At 39.4% G+C, this 15,784-nt stretch overlaps 1 long non-coding RNA gene across 1 annotated transcript in view; it reads left to right on the top strand.

Moving 5' to 3' along the window:
• The window catches only part of LOC148222646 (uncharacterized), a 68,853-nt gene extending 60,292 nt beyond the window's left edge, over positions 1-8,561 (top strand). Inside the window, exon 3 of the long non-coding RNA XR_015805711.1 lies at positions 5,056-8,561. This is a non-coding gene — a long non-coding RNA (uncharacterized LOC148222646). The remainder of the gene's footprint in view (positions 1-5,055) is intronic.
• Positions 8,562-15,784: the final 7,223 nt, after the last annotated feature.

Below are 15,784 nucleotides of genomic sequence, written 5' to 3' on the forward strand. Positions count from 1 at the left end.
GGGGTGGTTTTGCACAAATAATCCCATAATTACTAAAAATTCATTATGATATATCTGAAAACTCTTTCCAGGTGTCTAACATGAAACACAATTCTGGCTTAAGATTGCAAGGCAAAATGATATCGAAATAAATGTTCAACATGGCAAATCTTTTTCAGTGCATAGCTTGCATTTTTCAAACCTACAGAGCTAAAGAGGGGCCAGTACCACCTACACAGCTGAATTTGAAACTTGTATTTCCCTGAAAAAGCAAACATACCATTGGCTTTCACGATTACTGTTCTAACATATTTCTTAAATGGAGTGTAATACATGCAAGGTTTCCTAATATTTTTTCTATAAGAGAATTTTGGGAGGTATTTTTATTCTCGTACACCACTCTCTCTATTCACTAATATTAGACCATAAGATTTTCAAAGAGAGCTCAAACTCACCCAGAGAGAAAGACTTTAGGCTGCAGAAAGGGCAGTAAGTGTTTGCAAATGCTCCTCTTGCCTTTCTTTATGAGGACTGTAAGTGAGCAAACACAGGTAATTGAGTTTGCCAATCCCCAGCTGTTTATTCCCAATTACTAGGTTTACCTCAACAAGGTTCCTTTTCAACTTTATCTTACTCTGAATCTCAAGCAGAGAAGAAAAATCCTTTTTAACAAAGTAATATGCTTGTGGAACAGGGTTTTACACTGAGGCTGGAACTGTTTGATGGCAGGATGAATCCTCTACATTCTTCTACTTCCCACCTTTCCTTAGCACAGTAGTGCTTATTCTAGAATAGAATAGAAAAGGTAGTACTTTTCTGCAATTTTTTAGTCAACGTTTTGTGGTTGTTCTAAGTCTGTGATTTGGGGGCCTTCTCCATGGAATTTGGCCATTCCAGTGACACTTTGTAATTTTCTTTGTTCGGAGAAGATTTTCAGCCACACAAGTAACGTAAAGCAAAGAGTACAGAATACAAAAATAAATGTTTTTCCAAGCAGCAAGCTGTTTATATAGAAGGCTTGCAGAGAAGTGATGTCATTATGGGAGGAATGAAAATATCCTGTAGAGCTCTATTGGCCACATACATCTTTAGCAAATAATGCTTCACGTTGTTTGGAACACCTATTCCAAAAGACAAAACCACACCAAAACCCACACCAAAACTAGAATCTTTTTCCCTGCAATTTTCTGGACCTCTAAAATGTAAGATCTCTAAAATAAAGTAAGTAGAAAACTCTCTGAACCTTCAGAAAAAAGTATTATTTCAGTGCTTCTGTTGTCATATTGCCATCTCTTACTACAAATTTCCAGTTTTATTTCCATTTCAGAACATTGAATCTTCAGATCTCTGATTTTTCTGACATCTATTTACTGTGTCATCTTTATCATTTATGGGCACTCAAATTCCAGGCAGAAATTCTGTCTGGGGTGTGTAATATGTGGCATTTCTAATCTTTGCCAGCTTAACCAAAGCATTTTCATTTTATGAGCAATTGCTCAACAGGGATTGAAGTGTGCAAAGAAATATCAATACCTGCAGGTAAAACTGTTTTCCACCTTGCCTGTTTTTATGGCTACTATAGATCAGTTTTTCCTATGTTCCTGTAGGAACTGTCTTCTCCCAAATCACTGCTCAGACACAGAGTGGGAAATGGAAACCCACCCACAGTGATGACAGCTAAATGAATATGCAGTACAATGCAAATAGCTCCACATGTTAACTGGAACAAAATAAATTATTCCTATACGTGCCATGACATTTTCAGGCAGGTTTCACCACTACAGCAGACTAAATCTAGTCATTCCTTTGTTGTTTCTTCAACTATGAGAAAGAAAGTTCTCCAAAGTACCCTCACAGGATTTTGTATGGAAGTCCCATTGTGACCAAGGCTAAAGAAAGCAGAAGTGAGCAGCAGCCAAGGTTCAAGTGTCACTGGAAATCAGGGGACCTCTCTGGGAAGTACCTGAGACGTTTGCTGGAGCAGTGTGTTGCCATCAATGGACAGCATTCTTAGTAATGCCAATATTTTATCACCAGGTATTGTGCTCATTTGTTTCCCTCACTTTCAAAAGCATAAAAATAGAAGTGGAAACCCTTCCTATAATAAGGGTGGAGTTTGTGTCATTCTTTTAACTTTTCACGGTTTTTCTTTTGTTGAGAGAAAGCAAAAACCAGGAACATGTACAAATATAAGAAATAAGAAACTTAAAAAAAATTTAAATTATGTGTAAATTAAAAAACTTCTACAACACTTTCAAACTTTTTTTCCCTTAGTATTTCTCATGTTTTTGCTCCTGGGAAGTGATGGTTGAAACATTTCTTTTACTCACTCCTTCTTACTGATTTCAAATTTGAAAAAAATAAGAATTAAATGGTGTTCTTATAAATAGAGGAGATTTTTTATAGCAGAAAATCCCTAGAAAAGTTGAACGAGCATATGCTGCCCTGTGCTGGCCTATTCCATATCCTGCACAATAGCCTTAGAGAAAGACTTTTCCTCATCTGCATGGTGGGAAAAAGAGGATTTCCATTCCAATCTCTAACAGAGAGACTGGCAAGCAACATTGCAGCAACTCGCAGGATTTATGTGAATAGAATTGTGACCTAAGGTTTTACAGGAAACCATTTATTAGAGCTGTTCTGCTAAACAGTATTTTACAGTTTAAAATTTCACAGGACACAGGGGTGTCTTCAATTCCATGGGTTTCCACACATAAAATTAATGACCTTAAACTCCCCAGTGTTTACTCCAAGACTGAGTACATCCAGCTTTGTTATTGTTCTGCTTGCATCACTTGTAAGACAGCTCTCCTGAATTCAGCATTTTCCTGAGGAGGTCAATGGACTTTATAACTGTGTCTGAAAGCATCTCAGAAACTATTGACAGCAAGGCAAAAAATATGGCAATACCTGACTGGGGGAAGTGAGATATAAGCAAGGAAATCTGCTCTATAGTTTGAGTTCTCTGATTTGTATTGGAAAAAGAAATCATGGATGGATCTAAAATCAATGAAATATGGACATAGTTTACATTTAAATAAAATTTTGATTGTTATCCCAAATCTGTGGATTGTCTTCAAATAGTGTTGAATTGTGGAATGGTTCTTCAGCTGCCTTTGGTTTATGGAAATCACAGGAACATGTGACAAAATTTCAACCATCTGCTGAAATCGTTGTTCCAGTAGAAAAGTCAAATGGCACTTTAAACCATTTTCCACTTAGTACAGAATTGTTTCATACAGAGTGGAATCTTTTAAATAAGGTGTCAAATATGGCTTTCTATATGCATCAAAGAAATAGCTGTGTAAAATGTATGTCAATTTCAAACTGGCACAGAATCGTCCTTCTGGTTCAACTTAGAAGCTTTCACAGATTTTCGCCAAAATTCTTGTCTGATCTCATTTATGTGTTAAAAAATCATCACCACATACATTACATTTATGCAATTTTAACATTTAGTCTTTCTTTGTGAATGTATAAAGCACATTTAGCCTACTTTCAAAAATATATTGTGTGTGATATGATTTGTTTCTTGTGTAAAACACCCTCTGATATATCTTTATGTGTGTTCTGCTGCAAAGCTCACACAGTTTTATGACTTTAGCATTAACTGCTCCTGGAAGGAGCTCATTTGAAGTTTGTTCTCTACCCTTAAAATAAAGATTGTTGTGTTTTGACTGGTCAAAAGTCTGTATCCAATTGCTAAGCTGCATGGATATAGATCAAAGCCACCATGCCCAATAGCATTTTAGCTTATATCAAAATGAGGACTGTAGAACCATAAATATGCTATTTTAATGTAATATTAATACATTATAATGCTAATATTACTATTTGGGGGCCTTATATTAGGATTCTGGGTCTTGATGATAACATTATAGTCCTAGTGAACCCAATTTTGGTGAGATATCCAGTCCTCAAAATGGACACAGATAGTGCAAGAAAGTAACTATAGGAGCAAGGAGTAAATTCTGGGTTTTAACCTAGAAAATATGTTTTCAGAACTGATTATATCATTTAGTGGAGCCACTGGTATTCAGTTTAGATATGTTGATTAACTAAACATAGGTTTAAATATCAGCCAGTAGAGAGGAGCTGGGTAAGAGCAGCCCAGATTTCTGATTCTATTAAAACAGGCTTCAGACAGAAGAAACTTGTAGCTGTTTGCAAGCATCTAATATGTACGCCTGAATTTATTGTAAACCTTAAACCTTTGGCAAGAAACATTTTTTGGTTTGGAAGAAATCTGACATAGTTCTAGCTTCATAGTTCAATTCTTCATTAGTTTAGCCCTTTCAATGTCTTTTTTACAGTGTGGGAAGTTCTGAAATCCTAGAGCAAACAACAACAGTCTTTTAAAATAATGCTGTGATCTTTGGAATAAATTATAAAAAAATCAGACATAGACAAATCGCTATTTTTTCATACTCAAGCTCTTAGGTCTTTTTTAAAGGGATGGATCACAGACTGATTTGTGAAATGTGGTTTCAATAAATTTCTATCTGAAACCTGAACCAGCCAGTAGGTTTTTACTGAACATCAAACTTGAAAACTGCTCCCGCAATCTTCTATTCCAATACAAATGTTGCCATGGTCATTAGGTACTGATCTAATCATGGTGACCAAACCCACACTCTTCTCCTGCTCTTTGCCACCCCTGGTGCACCCCAGACCTGCACCGAGTCCCTTCTGGCATTGGACACATTCCTCATGCACCATGGATTGCAATTTGGATTATACTATTTGGAATCCAGCTAACGCTGTAGCCTTTTAGAGGAAGCAATATTTGCAATAGAGCCGGGGGAAAAAAAAAAAAAAAAAATAGTTTAACAAAACATAAGGCTCTGAAAACTGAAGCAGCTTGAAATAAGGATTTGTATTAATCTGCTGGAAAAATTGCTCCTGGGATTTTCTGCTGGGATTATTGCAGACAAGCTGAACAAAGATGACTATAAAATCCCTGTTTCTTACCTTTTATTTTCTTTTTCACTCTGACTTCTTCTTTCTCATTTTCCAGATATTGAACCTAATTCCTTATTTTAACCATAAAATTGTCTCTCTTGAATTTGCTTTCAGAGCATCACCCTGTTGTATTTGGCCAAAGCACACCAAGCCTGCACATGTTCACTGCTCTCTCAGGCACCTGCACCCGGGCCAGGAGAGGTTCCCAGGAGGAATATCAGCACTGCAGCTCCCTGGTGGCATCCCCAGTGTCACACACACAGCACACACACACACTCTCTGTCATGTGGATAAACAAGCCTCCAGGCAGGTACCAGTGCCAGGCGTTTCTGGGTTTCCTTGGCCTGGGAGCATCTCTCTCTCTGTCTTTAACCACTCATGGACTACCTGAGCCACACTCCTTCACAGGGCAGGGCCATGCCTCTTTCACACATTTTTGTTGTATCTTGCTGTTTTTGATCACTCCTGCTCCAGTTAGATGTAATATTTATGCTGAGGAAACATTCCAAAAAGATGGCTGTGTTTGCTGCTCATTGACAGGAATGTCCTTTAGACAGATTTGCTGCCCTTATTTTAATCATTGCATGTGTTTTTGTATGCTACATACCACTGCTGCTTTTATAATGTCATCTTTCTTTAAGCCTGCAGCTTCTTCTACAGATCTGCTGACTCATTAATCTCCCTGATCCACACTTTCTTCTTAAGGATTTCTTTCCTCAGATTGGAAACTGCTGCACGTATTGGACCTATGTACCTCCACAGAAATCACCAGGCTGCAGTTTCTGTTGTTGCTGCACTCCATCTCTGCCCCAGGCATCAATGTCACAGTGTCACCTGAAGATAGTTACTTTCTTGCTTCACAACAAAATTTTTATCCTAGTTGATTTGCAATCTGCTCCCAGACCACTCTTTTTGAAAGATGGATTACCCATCACCTTGGTACTTTGAGTCATTAAACTCATGATCAAGCCAATCTGTCTTTAAGTCCCTAGATCTCATCAGGTTTAAACACATTGCCTTGACTGTACCTGAACAAAGTTCTTGTGCCATTTTCCCCCAATGCAGATGCCTGGATCTCCACTGGACAGGAATAACCAACTCGAGCTTGCTGCCAGCACAGCCCAGCAGTGCTGCATAACCCCAGCATGCTGCAAAGGTTTTCCAGGCTGCTTTGAAGTACAAAAGTCATGTATAAACTTTCAAAATTTATCATCACCTCTGTCCCTGGGTTTCTAAAGGATGGACCATGACTGAGTGCATGCCAGCCTAAACCTTAAGAAATCCACTGCTCTGTACAGGATTTTCTCTCTCCCTGAAATGCTGGACAGGGATAAGTGAAGCATAACTGTTATGTAAAAAGTCTCCATGTTATGTATAATTAGAGAATGTATGAGCAGGCAATAGGCTGGTTAAGATTTCTGCTTGATACCTGTGTTGTCATAATGATTAACCTTTCATAAGTGTCAGAGCAGCAACACTACGTGATAATGCCAAAACAGAAAAGGGCTAGGAGGGAACAAAGATGTTTATGTAAAAGATGATGCACAGGCTCCTGAGTCCAGCACACTTCATGGTGTAGAAAAAACACATGTACAGGTCAGCAGAGTGGAGACAAACATCTAAGCAAGAAAGAAAATAACTCGGCAGACCAGACTTTGGATAACAAGCATTGAATATGAATCCTGAAGTAAAATGGTAGCAGACTCAGGTAAAAGTGAAAAACCTGTCAGTTAAATGGATGGTCTTGGATGCTCTTTACCAATGTGATATTAGGTAAAAGCAGGAGAGTTCTTATGACTCTACTATAAATTTGACAATATTTCGATGTTATATATTTCATGAAAATAAAAAGGCAAAAATCCCTCTGTGGTGCCAGTAAAGATAATATCCATCAGTTTATAGTTTGCTGAACTTTGATTCAGCTCCACTGAAATTGCTTACTCAGAGCCACAGAAAGGGAATGTCAGCATTGGGACTGAAGCCCAATTAAGCAATTAAGACTGGAATAATACTGAGAGACCTCAGATGAGGCGAGTGTCCCATTACCTCAGGTGTAGTGTGAGAAACGTCATGGTGTTAGGACATGGGCCATGGCATGACAAAGGAAGAGTCTTTCCAAGGACAGAAGCAATTCACAGATCTCTGTCTCAACAATAATTTTTCCTTCTGTACCTTTTTTTGTCCCATACTTTGGGCAGATGCCTGGAGCTAGATCTGAGTTATTGACTTTTCTACTGGGCCTTTTTAGGAGACTTTCTTTCCAAAGACTTTCCTCTTGTATTTTAACATCTACCCCAGCAGTTCACCAGAGCTATAAATCACAAACTTGTTAAGGAGAATATTGGGTGTATTTGTGCACACACATAATTCTGTGTGAAATCCTTCCTTCCTTTGCCTGCTGTGAGGAGCAGCATTCCTCCCAGGCACAGTGAGAGGCGTGCAAGGCTTCCCAAATCTGAAAGGTGCTGAAGAGCTGCTTTTCCATGGTTATTGTGGTAACTCCCAGTGCCAAAGGGAAGGTCCAGTGCCTGAATGCACGTCTTTGTGTCCCAGCTGGAGGACACTGGTAAGGCCCAGCAGAACCCTTGAGAGGCCATGCAGGGATAGAACTGGTGACCTCAGACAGCACCTGGGAGATGTAAACAAACACTGCACAGAGGGAGCTGCATTTTTACTAAAAAGAGACTATTTTGGTGTCTCTGTTTACAACTGTCTCACTCATCAGTGAATTCACAAACCTCAAACCTTGCCTCTCTCTTCATGCCCTTGCAGGTATAAAAGTGAATAAAACCTTTGCAGCTGAAAGGATTTTGATGTGAGTCATTTGGCACCCAAATGCTGAGTCCATTTCTCAAGCAAAAAAATATTTTTTATGATTTATGTTTTAAAATAATAAGTATTTCTTATACCGAGTGTTTATCACATGGGGGAAATTATCACCTTTTGGTGTGTATATGCATAAATCTAGATGAGCTATTTTTTTGTAGGAAAATGGGTGAAAGTTTTTAGAATTTTTTTTCATTGACTATCCAAACAAAATTGATGCAGCATCAGCTTATATAAACCTATTTTGTACCTCTCCGTTTCTGAGTGTGATGTCAGCAATTCTTTTCACTTTTCACAAAATCCTTTAGAAAACACTTGCAAGAATAATTAGAAATTGAACTCATTAGAGGACTGAGAGGATTGTTTTCAAGAGCTTCAAATCTGTATTTAGAAAATTCTGCTGTTTAAAAGTTGTCTTTATTCTAATGTGTAAAAGATTTAAATGTCCTTGATCATTAACAATATTAAAATACTAATGTTGCTCATAGTTCTTCCATTTATAATTTCCATTAAATGATATCAACCAATTACATATAAAAAAGCTTTTAGTTCCTGGGTGTCCTTTCTAGAGCCGTCTGCTTCTGATAAAATTGTATTGATTTTCATTTTCAAAATAAAGATTATATTCTGCTGCTTCTGTATAATAAGTGCAGATTTTTGACAAATATATGGAGAATGATAGTTCTGCTGCACTTATGAGTCTTGTTTAAATGAAATTTCAGAGAAAGGCTGTAAAATAATCAGGTTTCAATGGACAAAGACCTAATTAATAGAGTGAAGTTTGTCAAAATACAAATTCAGTTTGAATTTTCAAATTCAATTTAAAACGCATTCCAAAAGAATTAGTTAAGTAAATTTAAAAAAACAAGCAAGAAAAAGAAAGTAAACAGAACTGTTAAGCAGTAGGATGGTAAAAAATTTAAAGAAATTTAAGCCTAAAAATTAAGTGGAACATATGCCTACATTTTTTGTAAAGAAGATAAAGCAGAATATTGAGATGAAACTATGGTTAGCTAATGAACTGCGAGTACAGAAATTAAAATTACCATACTCAAGGCTGAAATTTATGTGTTCACACAAGGAATATCCATCCAGAATGCTAAAAGGCATGGGATCAGACCTGACAGGACTCATGACTGAGGACAAACAAAAGTAGAACTTCTGTTTCCAAAGAAGGAAAAACTGTAGTCCCAAAAAACTGATATGTCATGACCATCAACACCAGAATAAGTTAAACCAGAAAGTATATGAATTCTATAAAAAAGAAAAATATTGATTTAATTAAAAAAAGAGACTAAAATATAGCATGTGATTAATAGTGAACAGTTGCATCAAAGTCGTTGAATTGATTATTGAATGAAAGTGCAAAGATTTTTTTTGTTGCTCTGTTTTAATTTTCAAAGATATGGAAAATCTGCATTCTTGAGGATTCATTTGGGCTGCTGAGAATGCTGTGGAACCCAGGAGCAGCCCAGCCAAGCAGCTGAAGCACTTGTGCTCCTCTGCTCTCACGTCCTCCCAGCCCCTGCTCCCCCTCTTGGAGATTTGCAGATCTCTGAAGGCTGAACATTCATTAAAGTTAGAAGACAGAATTTAAAAATGGGACCACTAAGCCATACAAACCTAAGAGGGCAATGATGCCATTTACCTATCAATGAATGTATCAGTTCCAGGTATTTATAGATGAAATTGATTTTGCCAGTTTGGGCATATGTGAATAACTTTAACTTCCTTGACTTTTTATTTTAATGCAATATGTGGTAGATACAGTAACTTATTTTTAGAACCCACGAAACACAAGCTTAATTTCCTCCTACATATAAAAAGATCTCAATTTATACACTTCCATGGAAATAGAGTGTTCAGCTTCCTGCTAAACTGTTAGCATGTTTCTGCCAATTTCTCAAAATGTTTTCCTTTACCCTTGCTGATTGTGAAAATACTCCAAATCTTGTGGCAAAACACACTGGAAAAGACTAGAGAATGTAAGTAAGTAATATTAATTTTTCATACTGTGAGCTGATATTCATGGACCTTTTCCTATAGATGTGAAAGCTGGGAAATCAGACTATACTAAGGGAAGCCATTTCTTTTCCAACTTGTCTGCCACCATTAAACAATTTTCCATGACCACAAGCCCATCATTCCTGAGAAGCCTCTGTCAACTCCCCTGCAAACTGTAACTGCATTCCCTAACTAAAGACCCATCAAAAATCACTCACTGCTCCCTCAGAACCAGGGTAAGAGCAAACTGTATCAATTTATATCCTTCACATACAGCTCACATATGATGGACTCTACAAGGGGCCCTGTATCACAGATATTCTCCTACTGACAGTCTAGCTGTGCTCAAGTCACATTTCTATGCAATATGTTTGTAGTAGTCAAAAAAATTATACCATTTGCATGAAAACCTTTCTTCAAAGCCATGACTTTGTTGGAATCACCATCCCACATAAACGATCTGCTCTGATCTACCAGAGATGAAAACCAAATGGTCACAGGACAGTGATGATAACTCCCACTTATGCTATTTCCACTGCCTGTCCCTATTATAATAATTGCTCACAACTGGAGAAACAGAAATAAAGGCAAAAATCTATAGTTCTGTTGCCCATTAGGAGTAGAAAAAAACCCCTAAGATCAATAAAAATCTTTGAGGGTAAGTTTGGAATAATCTTAATTTTCTTCACCCCTGAAATAGTAACTTCACTTTTAGTAGCTGCTTCATCCTCTTCTTGTTTACCAGATGCAGACAGTGAGCTACAGCAAAATAAAAACAGACCTGTCTTTCCCCTTCCAGCCTGTACTCCTGCCTGCTTCTTCATATGGTTTTATTTTTAAACATTTTCCCATAAAGATGTAACTTACTTTAGGGCTTACTTGAAGGAAGCTCCCAACAAGTTCCCATATGCGATTGCTTAACCCAGAACAGCTGAGCTTTGTAAATCAGCAGCAGACCCAGCAGCACTCTCTGCCTGCTCAGGCTGATGGGCTTTGCCTTTTGTAGTGCAGTCTGCTCACTAATGAGGAGCTGGCACAACGTCCCCTGGACCTCATTAAATGGGCTTATTTTGGCCTGATGGAACCTCACCTCAGGAGTGGGCACAGAGGCTGCATGAACAGGGCTCTGTCTCCCTGCAGACCTGGGGTCTTCCTGAAGAGTTTTAGAGTCGAGTTTGCTCCCTGTCACTCTCTCTCCTGTTGTGACATAAAGTTTCAATGGCACTGCAGTGGTTTACCTCAGGAACTTGTCAATGATCACACCAAAGAGGCTCAGTCCCAGCCTAGGAGCTCAGGAGTCACTCCCATGTCAGTGTGTCCCTGCACTGACGGTCTCCAAACACTGCTGCCCTTCTCAGCCTGCTCTGCAGAGCTGCCAGTTTTGAGCTTAACAAACTGCACTGACGTCTTCCCAAGGTAAGGGAAATTACCTGAGCAGCAGCAGAGCCAGCCTGTGCCACACTCTGCTCCAGGCGAGGCAGCCTTGGGGCTGCAGAACAGGGAAAGCCACAAATGCATTAATGTTGCTCTAGTCAAAACTCATTACTTGCTTCTCTCTGGTGTGAGGGAGTCTGGAAGTGAGCAGCAGTCATTAGTGTTTCCTAACCTGCTCTCATTCTCCTCAGCTGTCATGTCCATGTTTGCTCTTTCTAACTCAGACGTGCTGGCAAAAGAGATGCTTATGAAGTGAAGCTCAAGTGCCAAGTAGTCCCTTCAGGCTGCAGATTATTTTGCTTGGATCCTCATCTGCTCTGGCTAAAGAGAAAAAACACTACAAATTTGATCAATCTTTCCTCAGCTCATAGGTAGACAACTTATACTACTATAGAAACCGGAATCTGAGGCTGTGGCTGTACAAAACCTCAAGTTCCTTGAGAAATAACTACCTGAGGAGCACTTGAGCTGTGACAGCAGTGCTTCAAGAAAGATTGTGGAATCCTCATACCCGGCACAGCTTGATGCACAGTGCCAGCTCTGCACTGCTCAGGGTGTGTGCAGGAGGCCTGTGCAAGCACAGGGGGGGAATAGGTTGGTCAGGAAGAGCCCCTGCTGAATTTTGGACTTTTCCCCTGTTGGGCAGCTGGTACAGGATTGTCAGCAGAAATGGCCTTCTCCAGCCAGATTTTTTTTCATTTAAGTCAGCGAGTGTTGGATTGTACCCAAAGCTGCAGAAGTATTTGGAAAAAGACTAGGGATCATAACTGCAGATTTTCATTAGCAAAGATTAAAAGCTGCTTTGAGTTAGCCTAAATAGGGGCTTTACTTACTAACATAGCATTATCCATTTCCAAGTCCCTCTAAGTGCAGCTGGGCGTGCAGTGTCAGCACGGCTGCAGTTGCTGTCTGGAGACCACCCAAGTTTCTCTACCAGGTTGTGAGCCAGGCTGCACAGGTGGTGTTGAAATGTCCTGCTGCTTGGCTACCCCTGTAGAGCAGGGTGTATGTAAAGAGGTATATGAGCTATGCTCTTCTAAATTAGTAATGATTTATTAATCTGGACAGGGGTATTGTGGCCATGGTCACCTAACAAGAAGTGAGAGAGCTATTTTTGCTCTTCTGTCTTGGTGCAGAAATGTGTTTGACGAGGCTGGTAGCAGGCAGCTTGCTGAGACATCCATCAGAGAAGCTGAAGCTCAGAGCCACAGTGGGGTGTTCATTCCTGACAGCACCCTCAGCCATTCTGACCCCTCAGGGAGTTTGATCTCCTGCTGGCTCAGGGGGCTCAATGCTGCCTTGCTCTTGTCATGCTCTGGCTGTGCTGTCACTTCCATCTAAGCTTTTACTCATGTAACTAAAGCAGTGTACTGAAAAGCACGGGCAAAACTCAAACTTTCTGAAGTGCCTTATTTGACAAAGCTCACAGCTCTGCTACAGCTCTGGTTTATCATAATAAAGTAACTGATTTAGTGTACACAGATGTGTTCCTTTTCCCTCTCAGTCTCCTGTGCTGCTGATGTATTGCAGTTCCACGATGCATGTCCTGGTAACTGCTCTCACACACTTCCAGCAGACACCTCTCATGGCAGATTGCCATTTGGAAGGTAAGCAGTTTATTCCTATTTTGAGATTTGCCATTCAGCATCTCCGTGAAGCAAACTCACATTAATAAAGGAGAAAGCTGAGCACAGAGTTCCTCTAATACAGTCCAGAAACCAGGCTGCAGATGAGCAGGAGCCCTTAGGGGCTGCAGCAGCATTTCCCTGGTTCTCCCTGTGGAGTGGAACAGCAGCTCAAGACCATGGGCTTAGCCCCAAATAATTTTCCCTACTCGTTCAGTTCATTACTGGGCATAAGCTGTGACTGCCTTGCTTTTACTGGTTTTGATGTTTATTTGATATTTATTTGATGTTTGATGTTTATTTGATGAGACTACTTGCTAACAAAGCTGCATGGAGGTTTAGGAAGCACTTCAAGGTAGCATTAGAAAACTGCCCGGTAGTTTTCCTTAATTTGAATGACACACTTTTGTCTGAGTGCCCCACACTTCGTGTCTGTTACTTTCACAAAATAAAATCAAAAGCAGAAAAGTTCCATCAACTGCACTCCTAGCATAAGGCAGTCCCCAATGTTCTGTAAGGAGTCATTGCACCCTAAGTCTTTCTGAAATTACCCATCAAAAATTTAATGAAGTATTCAGCTATTTTTTTTGTTTGGTCCATTCTGCCTAGTTACTGATACAGAAAAAACATACAGCTTGAAGAAATAAGTAGAAAGGGCACTTTAAAAAGTGATGATGATCATATTCTTCTCAGCTGTGTAAATGTCCACTAAAATTAAGATCCAGTGGTGTGTTTCCCATTCTTAATTACAGAACTTAAGCACTGTACATCATCAAGAGTATTTATGAATTGTTCACAAGCAGGCTAACATTTTAATTATGTAAAAAGTGCTGTGATTTTTTTATTTTTGTTTTTTTTTTTAATATGTTTGTTCACCAAAACCAATCTGTGTTGCTAAATTATATTTCTGGTTTAATTAATTTTCATTAGAACCTGCCTAAAATTTAGTCTCTAACTAATAACTTTTACATGTATTCCAGAATAGGCAACATTATTTTAAGATTCTTACCCATTTGGAATGCTGTACCTCTGAGGGCCAGCTACACCCTGGAAGATGCAGTTGTTGTAATGATGAATTTCTAAAAAAGCCCCTGTAGGATTAAACCACATAGAAGTACTCACAGCACTGAATGCAGGGAATTCTACAAGATTTAGCAGATTTTTCTCTTGCCATGAGATCCTGAATTCCCGGAAAGCTGTCTGTAAATAGAGGTCAAGCTGGACTTCTGACAGGCTCTATGGAAAACAGAACAGTAATAGTAATTAAAATAATTACTTTCAAATCAGTGTGCATGAGAAATCTCTTTTTAGATGACTGGTACCGATAGGGGCTTCAGACTGAGCTATTAAACAGATTAGTTCTAGATGGGGACCAGAGCTGCCAGTGCAAACTGCATCCAGCTACAGTCACTAGGTCCCAATGGAAATGTTTATGCATAACCACATCCCTGAAGCAGGCAAAAAAAGTACAAAAATTTTCATTTTTATTATTCAGCTGCTGAATTATTTATCTTCCATTTCAAATTCCAGTATGAATTAAGCTGTGCAATAGACCCCCAGATTCATTGATCTGTTTAAATAAACAATGTGATACATTTAAATAAACAATGTGATACACACTAGGCCACAAGGACCATCAGACACTGTTTTCTTTTGTTTCCATTTGTGGAGCAGGCAAATTATATCCTGCAGTCAGAACAGACCCAGCCATGTGATTTCATCAAAGATCTCCATTTGTGGTGGTAAGTGCCACCACACCACTTGATGGTCTGTTTTTCCTAAATGGAAACAGTTCTGGCTCTCAGAAGGAGATGACATTTCCTTAAGAGGATTTGCTACACGTACATTTGTGGTTCTGCCACTGGCACAACACCAGGAAATGCCAAACTCACAGGGCTCACGATTGTATATATGTTAACTACAAACTTGTTTCTCCTTTGAAGGACTTGAAAAGGAGCATGATGGAAACTTTTTACCCATTTGTGATAAGATTTACAGGTTAGGAAGGTTAAATTTATAGGTGGCATTTCCACTCATACAAGAGCAAGATTGTTTCCATGAGAAAAGAGGCACTATTCCCTGGTCTAAATATACATTAAGTAAAAAGACTTCTTGCAGCCAGAGTTTAAAATTCCACAAGAATTGATTGAGCAAACATTCAGCCCCTGCGCCTGGAACACGCAGAGTCCCGGGAGGCACCACAAGGAGCAGATGTAACCTGCTCTTCCACGAGTGCCTCTGCCCCACGGGGGGAAGGATGCTCTGCAGCACAGGGCTCCTGCATCTCCCTAAGGCTGTCCCCACAGCCACCCCGGGCACACAGAGACCACCCAGGTCCAACAGACTCACTGGAGTAAAGCACTGCTCCCTTCTTGGCCCTTAGGTTCAGGCTCTTGAGTCTCCTGATTTGACCTTGGTGTCAAACCCTGCAAAGCACCAAAGCCAAGGCCCTAAAAGCAAAGACCCCATAGCAAGAAAAGGTAGAAGACATTAACTGCCCAGAAGAAAACACGTGAAGGCTTCCCTAACAGAGGCAGAAGGAACCTAATTCCAGGTATCAGCTGTTTAATCCATCTTCAGCAGCTCCCCTAGTCCTCTTGCCATGCAACAGTGACTCTAAGAAAAGAAAAAAAATGTATTTCAAGCAGTCAAGAGGTGTTTATTAATTTTTCTTACATAGTGCAATTTAAAAGCCAGGGAACTTTTTTTTTTCTTTATGTATAAGGCTTTCCTGCCAGAAGTGTTGATATTCCACACAAATGTTTTCTCATTTATTATCAGGAAATAAAGGATTTTTCTTCTACAGCCAGATTATTTAGTTCCCTGAGTACTATTTTTGACTATTGGCAGTCCACCTGGCTGCTATTTATCAGAAAGATAATTTGATCAATACCAGAGCAGGCAGATCAGTGTCCCTCCTCAAGACAGTATTGCAAATGCTTACTTTTAAATGT

Source organism: Sturnus vulgaris, chromosome 10 (genome assembly GCF_052056855.1).
Source record: "Sturnus vulgaris isolate bStuVul1 chromosome 10, bStuVul1.hap1, whole genome shotgun sequence".
NCBI lineage: Eukaryota > Metazoa > Chordata > Aves > Passeriformes > Sturnidae > Sturnus > Sturnus vulgaris.